A 13,034-nucleotide genomic window follows, 5' to 3' on the forward strand; every position below is an offset into this window, starting at 1 on the left:
ACCACAGGGCAGTGTTTTTATGTTTTTTTAAATTTTGCCTGAATCCATCTTAAATCTGCCTGGGAAAAAAAGAAAACAGCAGGATTTCTATTTATATTCGTTTTTGTTTCTTTGTATGGTAGGTTTTAACATGTATTTCTGGATGTTGGAATGGACTGTGTTACTGACAGTGACTTTCAAAAAGGGTTTCTGAGAAAATGCAGCGATTTCCTCGACAGAATCATGTTCATGTTCAATGCAGTGCAGCCCAAGGTTCTTAGCACCATGGTCAATCAGTGACAGCTTATCTCATATAGAAGAAAATGTCTCTGCACTCTTGGAATATTTCTTTAACTTACTTTAGATCAAATCTCCAAAGTCTTTGTAATTTTATGTTACACGCTTTTATATATATATAAACCAATATGTATTTATACATATATTGTATATAGAGTCTTTCTTCCCACATTTTTAAATTTATGTATTTATAAATGTAGAAGCTTCATTCAGCCCAGCTTTAGAATTTAGAAACCCAGAACCTATGTATACAGCCACTGCTGTGACTGTGTTATAACTGTGTAATCCTGCAGCTCTTCATGTTTAATCCATGGCTTATTCATGTCTTTGCAACACACATGAAAACAAGCAAACAGCTATCTGCTGCAAGTTCTTATGGACCCCTGCTATGCATGATGCCCCATGCTAATTAATTTTCCAACCACCTCCATGTTTCTACATCTTCGAGTAAACACAAAATTGTAAATAATTCAGAGGCTAAGCATGATCTCTAGAGAGGTGCTCTGATTATCCTGTAATTTACATGTGGTATTTTTTATTATTATTATTATTTTACCTATACTAAAATCTAACTGTAATATTAAGGTCTGTATAAACAGAAATAAATAAAATGAAAAACATTTGACAGTGTCTCTCCGTATCCTCAGATTTATTCTGGTGAAGAAACACAAGAAATACTCACTGTGGGAATTCCAAACACGTCATAGTCACAAAAAAAGTAGACCTGTAGATCTTTGTGTATTTAGAAACAGCTTTATAAATAGCTGTGAAAGGAAATGATCCATATTGAGGTCTTGCTTAAACCTCAGCCTTTCTTTAATAAGAAACTGTACACTAGCAACCTGGAAGCTCAGACCTCCAGAGAGCCCTCAGGGAATTTTTGCAAAGTGTTCTATACGTTTGAAGTGCATACAGTTGTTCTCTAGATAGCATCTCTTCACTTTTATGCAAGCTATTGCATTCATAATTCATACATTGTAGATGTGGCTTTAGGAAAAGGGGGTGAATAAAACACATAATTCTTCTCCATTTTCATACTCTTCACACTTTAGTGCCTATTAAGTATTATTCAGAAAATATTCCCCATCCTGGTCCTTCAGTTTGTGAATATACAGTACTGTGTCATCTTTATGACTGTCTTTACATACATGCCTATTTTTTAAGGGCTTTAACTTAAAAGTAAAGTGTTATGTGTAGATTCAGCAATACATAAAATATAGCCTGACATGTGAACGTATTTCGTTCACATGCATTCACACAACACACATTAGCTCTTCAGGCTCCTTTGCCAGAGGACTTAATTCACCATTCCATCCTCTCGCCTCTCAATTAAAACCTATCCATAATCGCTCTTCCTATTACTCTTCCTGACTAATCCCTTTGAGAATGCTTCTTTAACAATCCTTTCATCTTATCCATGAGTTAGTCATGTTTTCCTTTATCTCCTGTCTGTAATCTTGGCTCCGGTTGCACACCGTATTGTATCCTCGCATCTCACTCTCGGCAGCTCAAAGAAAGACAGAAAAAATACACAGAAATCACAAATTCAGGTTACTTTTCTCTGACAAACACCCTTCTAAAGCAAATGCAGATGGAAAAAGTGGAGACACAGTTAGCTCCCAAGTACTATTCCTCTTAGAGAATGTGTTGAATCAATACATTAATCTAAAAGCATCAACCAAATCCATTGTATGAAAAGTAATATAAAGTAACATTTCAAAGTCATCTCTGAATGCCCTTGGGCACTAACTACCCACCAAAGTGTAATGAATCAGGTTTTTGAGTTCATTTTACTACAATATCAATGCCGCTGCACTGAGAATAGTGCTTTAAATGATTTTGCACAGCAAATACAGTTATATGCATGTGTCAGTCTCACCTGCTATCGAGTTAAAAACTAATTTACCCCGAATGAAATTGTTTTCTAATTGATCACATATTTGAGGCTCCCTTTTACGTCTTCTGCAGTGTGCTTTTCAGATGGAACAGTGCTCTGGTCTGTAACATAAGCAGGCTGTACTGTCCTCCCTCTTCACAGCAGTGTTAAAATGATTTACTGCCTGACTTGGTATAGCCCAATTTCAAGGCTGGCTCACAGGCCCAGCTCATCTGATTATTCAGATTATCAAAGTCCTGCCAAAAATCAAAGGGGACTGTGTGGAAGAAAGTAAGTGGAGACAGGTTTGAAAAAAAAAAAGCAAAAGTGAAATGAAGTATTTTTAAATCACCTCCCTAGATAGAGTCAAGAGGTTGACAAGTTTGAGGAAAAATTGATGTTTAATCAAAAAATACATTCTTTGGTCTAAAATTGTAGGGTTTTTTTAAGCTGTTCGCTTATAGAATAATAATGACTTCAATTAGTTTTGAATGCCGCCTTTTTAACTTCTTATCTCTCACGGTTACGGCAGTGATTGATTCTCAAGTGGTTCTGTGAAACTCAGGATGCCATTGCTTGTCCTCTTCACCATCTATTTTTAAAGGCAAAGATATTAAAAACATATAAGAAGACTGGCAGGAAAGTATATGTATGCTGTTGTTTTGGGAATGTTATTTATGTTGAACAAACACAGTAAATTATTGAAGAGATCCGGTTCATGTAGCTGTAAATCTATTACAAAAATATCTCTGAACAAAACATTTAGCGTTTAACCCTTTTAAGCCAAACACAGAACAAGTCAGCCAGAGATTATATTTGCATTTTAATTGCTGTACAGCCATTTTTTGAAGAATTGCTATGGATCAATACAACCTTTATATCCCAAATTTGAATAATATGCATGTATTAAGTCCATATAACTACATAAATTGCTACCAAAAAAAGGGTGCAATAAACAACAAAGAAAAACTTTTTTTAAACATATTTTTCTAGTTACAGAAATGTCAAAGGTATATCCCTCCAAACTGTAAATCCAAAAGAGTTGCACAAAATAGTTCCCAATCACAGGAAATTAATTTCATTCTGGGATACACTAATTTTTATAAACTGCGTCAAAAAAACAAAAATAGATATTATTGCGTACTATTTGGAAAAAAAACCAAAACAAAACAAAAGAGCAGTGCACTGTTGGAACTATTTCCAACAGAGCACTCAAAGTTCTAAGTGTCTCAGGAACTATACAAAAGTCAAACATGACTATAGATTGCCGAATCTACAAGGTGCACCTAAAGGCAACATGAACAGTGATTGGATGTTGAACCGTACATAATGGTGTAGTTGCGCAAATTTCTTTCAAGCATGGATGGCACGATTGAGGCCTTTTAGGGATTAACCCCAATGAAAGTCAACAAGTAGCTTGTTGGTCAATAAAGTGTTTTTTATGGTTAAATGGCATTTTCTACGTTAACTAATTGTGAGGGGAGCATTTACAAGGTCGTAATTTACAGACATATTTAAGGTCATCTTAATGCCAACAGATATATTCAGTATACTGTATATTTTAAGCACAAGCTGATGTAATACATGCAACATATCTATACCTGTCATACTGTCATAGCTGTATCAGTCCCACAACATTCTACACAATGACATATTTGATGAGCTTTTAAGTTCAATTCAATTCAATTCAATTCAATTTTATTTATATAGCGCCAAATCACAACAAAAGTCGCCTCAAGGCGCTTCATAGATACAGAGAAAAACCCAACAATCATATGACCCCCTATGAGCAAGCACTTTGGCGACAGTGGGAAGGAAAAACTCCCTTTTAACAGGAAGAAACCTCCGGCAGAACCAGGCTCAGGGAGGGGCGTCCATCTGCTGCGACCGGTTGGGGTGAGAGAAGGAAGACAGGATAAAAGACATGCTGTGGAAGAGAGACAGAGGTTAATAACAGATATGATTCAACACAGAGAGGTCTGTTAATACATAGAGAGCGAGAAAGGTGACTGGAAAGGAAAAACTCAATGCATCATGGGAATCCCCCGGCAGCCTACATCTATTGCAGCATAACTAAGGGAGGATTCAGGGTCACCTGGTCCAGCCCTAACTATATGCTTTAGGAAAAAGGAAAGTTTTAAGCCTAATCTTAAAAGTAGAGATAGTGTCTGTCTCCCGAATCCAAACTGGAAGCTGGTTCCACAGAAGAGGGGCCTGAAAACTGAAGGCTCTCCCTCCCATTCTACTTTTAAATACTCTAGGAACAACAAGTAGGCCTGCAGAGCGAGAGCGAAGTGCTCTAATAGGGTGATATGGTACCACAAGGTCATTAAGATAAGATGGAGCCTGATTATTTAAGACCTTGTATGTGAGGAGCAGGATTTTGAATTCAATTCTGGATTTAACAGGAAGCCAATGAAGGGAAGCCAAAACAGGAGAAATATGCTCTCTCTTTCTAGTCCCTGTCAGTACTCTTGCTGCAGCATTTTGGATTAGCTGAAGGCTTTTCAGTGAGTTTTTTGGACATCCTGATAATAATGAATTGCAGTAGTCCAGCCTGGAAGTAATAAATGCATGAACTAGTTTTTCAGCGTCACTCTGAGACAGGATATTTCTAATTTTAGAGATGTTGCGCAAATGGAAGAACGCAGTCTTACATATTTGTTTAATATGTGCGTTGAAGGACATATCCTGGTCAAAAATGACTCCAAGGTTCCTCACAGTGTTACTGGAGGCCAAGGTAATGCCATCCAGAGTAAGAATCTGCTTAGATACCATATTTCTAAGCTTTTCCGCACCGAGTACAATGACCTCAGTTTTATCAGAGTTAAGAAGCAGAAAGTTAGTGGCCATCCAGGTCTTTATGTCTTTAAGACATTCCTGCAGTTGTTGACAGCTCATCAGATACTGATTTTTCCTTCTAAACTTTGCACATCAATATCAATAAATATTCAAATGATCCATTTTTACTCACAAAAAAATCAAAGTAAAGAAAAAACAAAAACTGAATTGTGTTTTTTCCCTTCTTTCCTGGCTCATCACTCATTTTCGCCACAGCGGAGATTTACATGTCTGTGTATATAAAACTATATACAAAGTAGTTCAAAATAGCACTGCCTACATTTATATGCTGCTCACACACCAGTGCTTGACTGTTACCAATCTTATGATGTCATACATTATATAATAATAATGCAGTCATCCTCCCGGAACCAGTAGTATATCATGAATATACTACTGGTTACTAATATATTTGCATTTCATTGGATTTTTCAGACAGAATTAATACTTGGAGTAATTTACATTACTGTATTGGCACATTTATTTAATTTAATGCACGTCTTTCACCACTAGACTGTTATTGCTGCTAAAATGATGTGTTAGTAAGAGATCATATCTGACCATTGCAATGTCATGGATGATAAAAAAAATAAAAACTACCTGAATAATACAATTTGGACCTGTCCGTTATAAGCCTATTTAGCATTCCTCTTGAGTAGTGTGCCAAATAGGCTGTAACACGCCACTGTTTTTGTTGAGTCAGCCAGTCCTCATTTTGAATCCTAATATGCTAAAAGTTACCAATGTTATACCAGATTTATCCCTTCTCCAGAGATTATATCTCCAGTATGATAGCATAATATTTCCTGCAGTTCAAAACAGAGATGTCATATATGTGTATATATAATCACAGCCAACAGGCAAATATTGTTATTATCAGCCTATGATATTTCATACCATTTCTCTCACCACCGTGGTAATTTTTATTTCTTTTTTCTGTCTTTAGGTCTTTTCTCTAAAAGTGGATTAGTACCCTTTTCACACAAGCTCCATGTATCTGTCCGATTCTGTCAGGGTTGACGGATGCACCTCTCCTCTTTTTGTGTGTGTATGAGGCTGAGACAGATGCCCACGCATCTGCACCAACCAAGCACGGAACTTGTGAAAATACCGGAAAACTGATCTTGTGCAATTGATTAATTTGGTTTGAGAACTGAAGCAGGTGTAGTTATTAGCTTCAGAAACACAACAGGTGGTGAGGCTGAAACTACAACTTGGCTTGTTTACATTTGTTTTCTCTTGTACTTTGCTGTCATCCCTCATTATTCAACTAATAACTTCATATTATGTCAGCACTCTATATCAATATCTTTTATTTCTTAAGATCCAGAAGCTGCATTGCAGCAGCAGCTTTGAAGGAAAGCGTTTTACTTTAAAATCCAATTACTTCTCCTAGTTATCATTTTGTGCAAGCGTATTGAAGTTCTTCGTCAGGAGGGTAAACCAATTTAAAAATGGAATGGGACCTTGATGGAATTGTTGATGTGTGTATGAATGCATAGATAATTTAGTGCTGATTTTGCATGTGTGTGTGTGGGTGTGTTTATACAGCAGTCTTTACAGTCTTTATCTTAGGTTCCCAGTCAGATGCATGTCCTGGTGTAGTGGTGACTCTCCAACTGCCTGGATGGTTGGCTCGATTCTGATCAGTAACTGGTCGATGGCCGTGGTGTCACAGCAGATTTTTCTGGAGTGTGGAAAAGGTGGTTGGGCTTGGGGATTTGGAGGTGGACAGACCTGTTAAGATCATTCTGCTGTGACAGACCCTTTGCGCTCATCCTCTCTACTCTCAAGTAGTCAACTCATTGCGCTCTCATTTCACACTTCAGGGCAAATGGAAAGGGGGGGAAGGAAAACCAAGAGTGAGGGAAAGTAAGGATGAGGGGAAGAGGAGACACTTTTGTACAGTGAGGCAGAATGATGGGATCAAGAAGGGGGTCCAAAATGGGGCCATGGACGTGTGTGTGTGTGTGTGTGTGTGTGTGTGTGTGTGTGTGTGTGTGTGTGTGTGTGTGTGTGTGTGTGTGTGTGTGTGTGTGTGTGTGTGTGCGTGTGCAGGGACAAGTTTTATACTAAGCATTACCCACAAATCATATCACTCTGCAGAACAGAAGCTAAAAAAAAACCCCAACATGACAGGATGCAAACCTTATTGTCATTCTCATAGCTGCAAGTTAGGAACCTGCTCACAACAACCTGGTCACGATTTCAATAAAGAGGTATTAATGCTGAGTTTTCCAAATGCATTTTTTGGCTCTCTAAGTACTACAAGGCAAGTGCCCTCTGGTTTCATTATATACATTTCTACAGCCAATGTCTCAAAAATTGGAAAGGCCAGAGGAACAATATATTAACTTGATTTACGGGTAACTTGTCAACTTAAAACGAGACATTTGCTTTTAATCAGTGGCGTGCAATGACTTTGACAGAAAGTCAATGCACGCCACTTCCTCCAATGTTTAACAAGACAAATTGGACCAGATTAAAACTCAGATTTTGCACTGCCTGCCTTATATTGCACTCTTCCTTGATGTCTTCACCTTTCTGCACTCCTCCCTGGTTGAAGAATTGTCAATTATTCTTACATCTACTCTTCTACTCTGCCGCCGTTCACTGATAACAATAGAAACACGTACTGTTAGAAGGAGGGGATTTGCTGCAACACACCTGAATAAAATTAGTAAGTCATTAGCAAGACTCTATAGAACTGGACTGCATGCTGAGGTGGCAACCCCTAACCCTACTGAAGTAAATTAAAGTGAAGTAAAGTCTTTGGAAAAATGTACTTCTACAAGTACTTTTTTTTTGCACCATGTTCATTCACTCATGAGCTGCTGTACCATGAATCAAATGGCTGACTTGCCACCTCAGCATGCAGTCAAGTTCTGTTGAGTCTTCCTAATGGTCTATTTATGTTATTCAGGTGTGTTGCAGCAGGGACACATGGAAAAGTTTCAGGACACTGGCCCTCGAGGACTGGAGTTTGACACTTGTGCTCTATAGTCTAAGAAAAAAATGTCATCCTTGACTCGGTATGAATTGCACCAATTTGGTCCACTTCTGTTTGGCTTGTTTAAAGCCCCAGTCACCTTCCAATGTGTCATGGACTGGGTACTAGGTACACATGCTACATGCCCTGCTGCCTACCTGGGTGATGTTTTTATCCGGTGTGACACCTGGGTGCAGCATATGTGGGGAAAGTTACTAGAGTCCTGGCTCGCCAGTCCTTTAAGTTCAAGGTGAGCCATAGGTCGGGGCACAGATAATTGTGGTGACTTCCTCTCTCAGTCGACAGGGAAGGGATAGTAGGCTAGGCCGAACTACTCCCCGGCCTAAGTCAGGCAAAGGTACGGTGTATTTTGTGGCATTGGAGGGATCGAGCAAAGGTTTCACGTGGGCAGTGTCAGGGGAGGCTGGTCACAGGTGGTTTTCATCTTCTAATCATGCCTCCCATATTTCAGTAGGATGCCAGGAACCAGAAGAGTGGAGAAAAGAGGGGGAGCAGCTGTGGAGAGAGCAAGGACATGAATAAGAAAGTGCATAAACTCTGTAAATAAAGCATTCACTCATTGGCTTCATCTCTTGGATGCAGAAAAATTAAGTGGCATCCTTGTTTTAGAGTCAGTGGTCAGAGGCCAGAGGTTTAACTAAAATGCACATGCGCAAACAACCAGAACAAATTGCTTGTTAACAGGATACAGACACATAAATGAAATTTGCAGACTCCAGTACTGTAGTCAAGCAGAGTTAATCCTGCTTCCAGAGCAACCAGAGCCACACATAGGCAGTTATTTAAGTGTGGGTGCAAACAGGCAAGAAACTGTATGACAGAATGCAGTTTGATATTAAGGAAGAGAGTTCCTTTTGATGCATTTTAATTAATTAATATCTATTTTTAAATTTCACTAGACCAGCACTGGTTGCCTTGTTTGCCCTGTCAGAATGCCAGTGCTTTTAATTGAGCAATTTCAGGCCTTTGCTCAATTAACCGAATCTTTCACCACAGTGTCTCTAACACTCAAGCACGGTCTTCTTTTGTTTACCACTTGAGAGCTTGGGGTTTCTGAAAATCAAACTTCAGATCAACAGCCCTCTAGCAACATGCCCATTTTTAACCTTTTGACTTGAGTCTGTCTGCATGAATAACTTTGCTTTGCTTTGCTATGCTAGATAGCTTCAGAAGGTGAAAAGGGGCTGTATGTTCTTTGGCACACAAAACAAAAAGGAAAACCGTGTTCTCTCTCCAGGGCCTTAATTAAGCATCTGACCAAATACTTTTCTTTTCTCATTAGATTTGCAAACTGGACTGTATGAAAAGAAAACTGCAATCTAAGCACGTTCAGAAAAAGAGCTGTTCATTTCAAAGGTAATGCACTGCACATTTCATATTCTGAAATTAAGATAAGCAAAAGAGTAATCACAGTAATTATGTCATTCATAATTGTTTTTTACCGCTGACCTGTTTTAATTTCTTCACTTGAAACTGCCTGCCTAATAAGATAACATCTGTGAGCTGCAATAGATACTCATACATTTTTATTCTAATAAATGAATAGTTTACAACCAAAGCTACAGTTGAAAAGCAGCAAATCAATTATTATCATGAATAGTCCTTACATCAATATCAGCATCTGAATGAATCATTTCTTTCTAGAAAGACCACTTGTCTTCCATATTTACAGCAGACATTTCTCAATAGACATGGCAGCTCAATGTTTTCACAAGCTCATCAGTTTCTGTTGAAACACATCATCACAAGCCATGCTTTGCATGATTATATAAAGGTATTTGTTATTGAAAAGAAAATGGAAAATTTATGCTTTAATCCATTATTTACTGTAAAATGAAATTTTAAAGAGCTTACAACTTGTATTCTTTAAAACATGAATGGGGTAACCCACTTACATTTTGAAGCAATAATTTGGTTTCTTTAAAAAAAATACAAGCAGGATTATACATTTTTTATGCTCAGACAAGAACAATTTAAAGTCACAATAATTGTTTACTCACACACTTACATTTTTAATTTTACTTTAAAATAAAGTCACAAATAGCTTTGATACCCACACTATGAAATTCATTTGTCCTGCTTTAATTGGTGATGCCCCCCCCCCCCCCCATAAAAATAATACATTTAAATTAAATACCATTTAATACCAGTTACAGTATAAATAAAAAAGACTTTACACCCCAGACTCTGGGGTGTAATTTAATGTTGAACATTATTTTAACAATCATGCCCCTTGGAAATTATCCACTATCAACAAATTTGAGCCAGTGTGGCTCCTAAAATAGGCGCATTTCTGCAGTCATTATTTAATCTTAATCTCTTTCAAAAGACACCTTTTTTTGAAACAGTGCCATTTCCCATAAGTAACATACTGACTTAGACTATGAGCTGTATACTGCCTTCTGCTGCAAAGTGGGTTAGACGGCATGTACTTCAGATGGATTCTTTGTGTATTGACAGTGGCAGTTATCCATTTTATTTACCCAACTGAAATCATTTTAGCTATCTTTCATCCCAGAATAGAAGGGTAAGGCATGTCAAAGCTGCTTTTGTGCTTGGACGCGGTGACACATGGAAAGGACAAGGCTGCTGTCTCATCTTAAGCTGCTTCCTTTTATTTTGTAGAACAGACAAAGTGTATTTTGGCAAAGTGGAAAACATCAAGATTTTTTTTCTCTCGTGAAGCTCTTTTTATAATGAACTTATGTATCTATGGAGAAAGTCAAAGATGAGACCAAGAAAAAGAAGCAGAAGGAGTAAAGGAGAGAGCAAAGTGTGTGTGTGTGTGTGTGTGTGTGTGTGTGTGTGTGTGTGTGTGTGTGTGTGTGTGTGTGTGTGTGTCTACAATTTTTCCAAAAACAAAAAAAATATAGAAGAGGGACTGTTCCAAGCTTCAAACGACAGGGTCTGCTCTTTGTTCTGTGCCATAGTGTTTGCACTTTTTATGAAAAGTCTCTCTATGACTCAAGAGCTCCCACTCTGCTCTCTGCCTCCATCCACTTCGATTTATTTCAGGGTAGACTGATAGCACTCCACTCGATCAAAGGGATTAACACCGAAACCGAGCAAATCACAGAAATTAAAAAAAAAATCAGCTATTTTTGAGCAGTATTAACTTGGAGCTACGTCATCTACTAATGCCACTTTACTTCTTGCACACCTCCGGGTGGAAGTGTGAGATATGAAAGCTGCATCTTTGTAGTTGAGAGATACAGACACAGACATTTAGACGAAGATACAGAGAGGGACGGAGATGCGGAGGGGGCTGCTGCTTCCCTCAGCCAATGCTTTTAGTGAGAGTGTGCTATAATTTCCTAAAACAGGGAGAGTGACTGCATCAAGCTTCAAACAGCAGGACCTGCTCTTTCCTCCATATCTTTTTATGAAAATACTTCTCTGTTCTTTAAGAGTTTTCAATCTGCCTTCTGCCTTTATTTAGAGGATTTAAACAAATAGACCAAAAGTACAAAATGCCTGAGATACAGCATTATAAAGCACACAATTACATTTTACGCTGTGCAATTAGAAGTGCGCTCATTTGCACATTTGCCAGAGGCGCAAAAACTAAGAGCAACTGAGTGTGTTTAACCATAATAGTTCTGAAAAACAGGGTTCGACATCTGCAAAACAGGAAGATGCAAGTGATAAGGATGGACACAAAGGGATAGCTGAGGTTGGAGTAAAACTCACCGCTTTATAGTCTCATAAAATTCAAGGACTAGGGAGTAGCGCAGACTGTGAAATTGTCAGTGATTGCCTTTTGCAGAAAAACATTGTTGCATGTCAATCAAGTTCCCCTCACTGTGATTAGTGAACAAACTAGGGCTCATCTGCATATTACACAAAATGTGAGAGAGTTCTGTGGCAATATGCAGTGTCCCAGCAAGTCCCAGTGAACTATTCAATAAAAACAAAAAATATATGCTTCCAGATATATTAAGAGGCTCTGGGCATTTTGGCAACAGATGCAACCAGTGACATCAGACACAATCCATTTATTAGCTGTAGAGAGGGTAACTGGGGTGGCTTTCTTCTGAAATAACAACTATACTTTTATTTGTAGGCAAAGCATGTTATCAATGCATCCTCTCATACCTACACACAAACAGCCTAAAAATAGCTTTATCAGTATTAATACAATATCATCTTCTATCTAATGTAGTATAAACCTATTCATATACTTTTTAAGTATTCAGTGCATATATATTCCCAGCAGTAATAAATGTTGCTCTCTAAGCTATAAACTAAAGTTTTGTAATTTTGTGTTGTTGCTTTTTTTATTTTGCCTACATATAAAACAACATGCATTCCACAAATGCAGCTATGAATTGTTTCAGTGATTTTGCACAGGGCAGCATGTATCCACACAGATCTATATAGCCTATATAGGCTTTACTCTTAATGTGTGATTTATGAGAGGTACTAAAGTGAGGATGATGGGAAATCAGCTATGTAATTTACTTTGTCAGAGTGTGCGAGACTTGTAATATAGCTGATTGATTATAGGATCACGGTCAGGGGCGTGGGATTAATAAACAGCCTTAATCACTCTGAATTACACTCAAGAGACAGGTTGTAAATCTGAGAGTAGAACAAAGGGGGTGAAAATCATGTAATACTGTGGTACAGTTACATTTGTCAGTTGCTGATGGGCTGTAATTTAGAGGCAGTCAAGCAACAGAACACATTAGTAATGGCACTATGTCAGCACTCAGGCATATGTGGCTGAAATCAAGATTTAAGGGATGGCCAAGGGATCCCATATGGAAAAGATATATATAAATCTTATAAAGTTTGTATCTGTCTTGTGTGAAACTTGTATGAAAAGCATACAAGAGTGAAAACAGATATAAGATTATATAAATGAAAACTTGTATGTTTTGGACACTTACTAAAACAATATATGAAAGTAATGAGAAAGTGGTCACTTTCATGAGTAAATCATATAAGTTTTTAATATTTCTTTTCCATATGGGATGTGTCAAAATAGAAAGAAGCGAGATAAATTGTCACTTTGGCTAAATGTCATTT

This window comes from Neolamprologus multifasciatus, chromosome 12 (genome assembly GCF_963576455.1).
Source record: "Neolamprologus multifasciatus chromosome 12, fNeoMul1.2, whole genome shotgun sequence".
NCBI lineage: Eukaryota > Metazoa > Chordata > Actinopteri > Cichliformes > Cichlidae > Neolamprologus > Neolamprologus multifasciatus.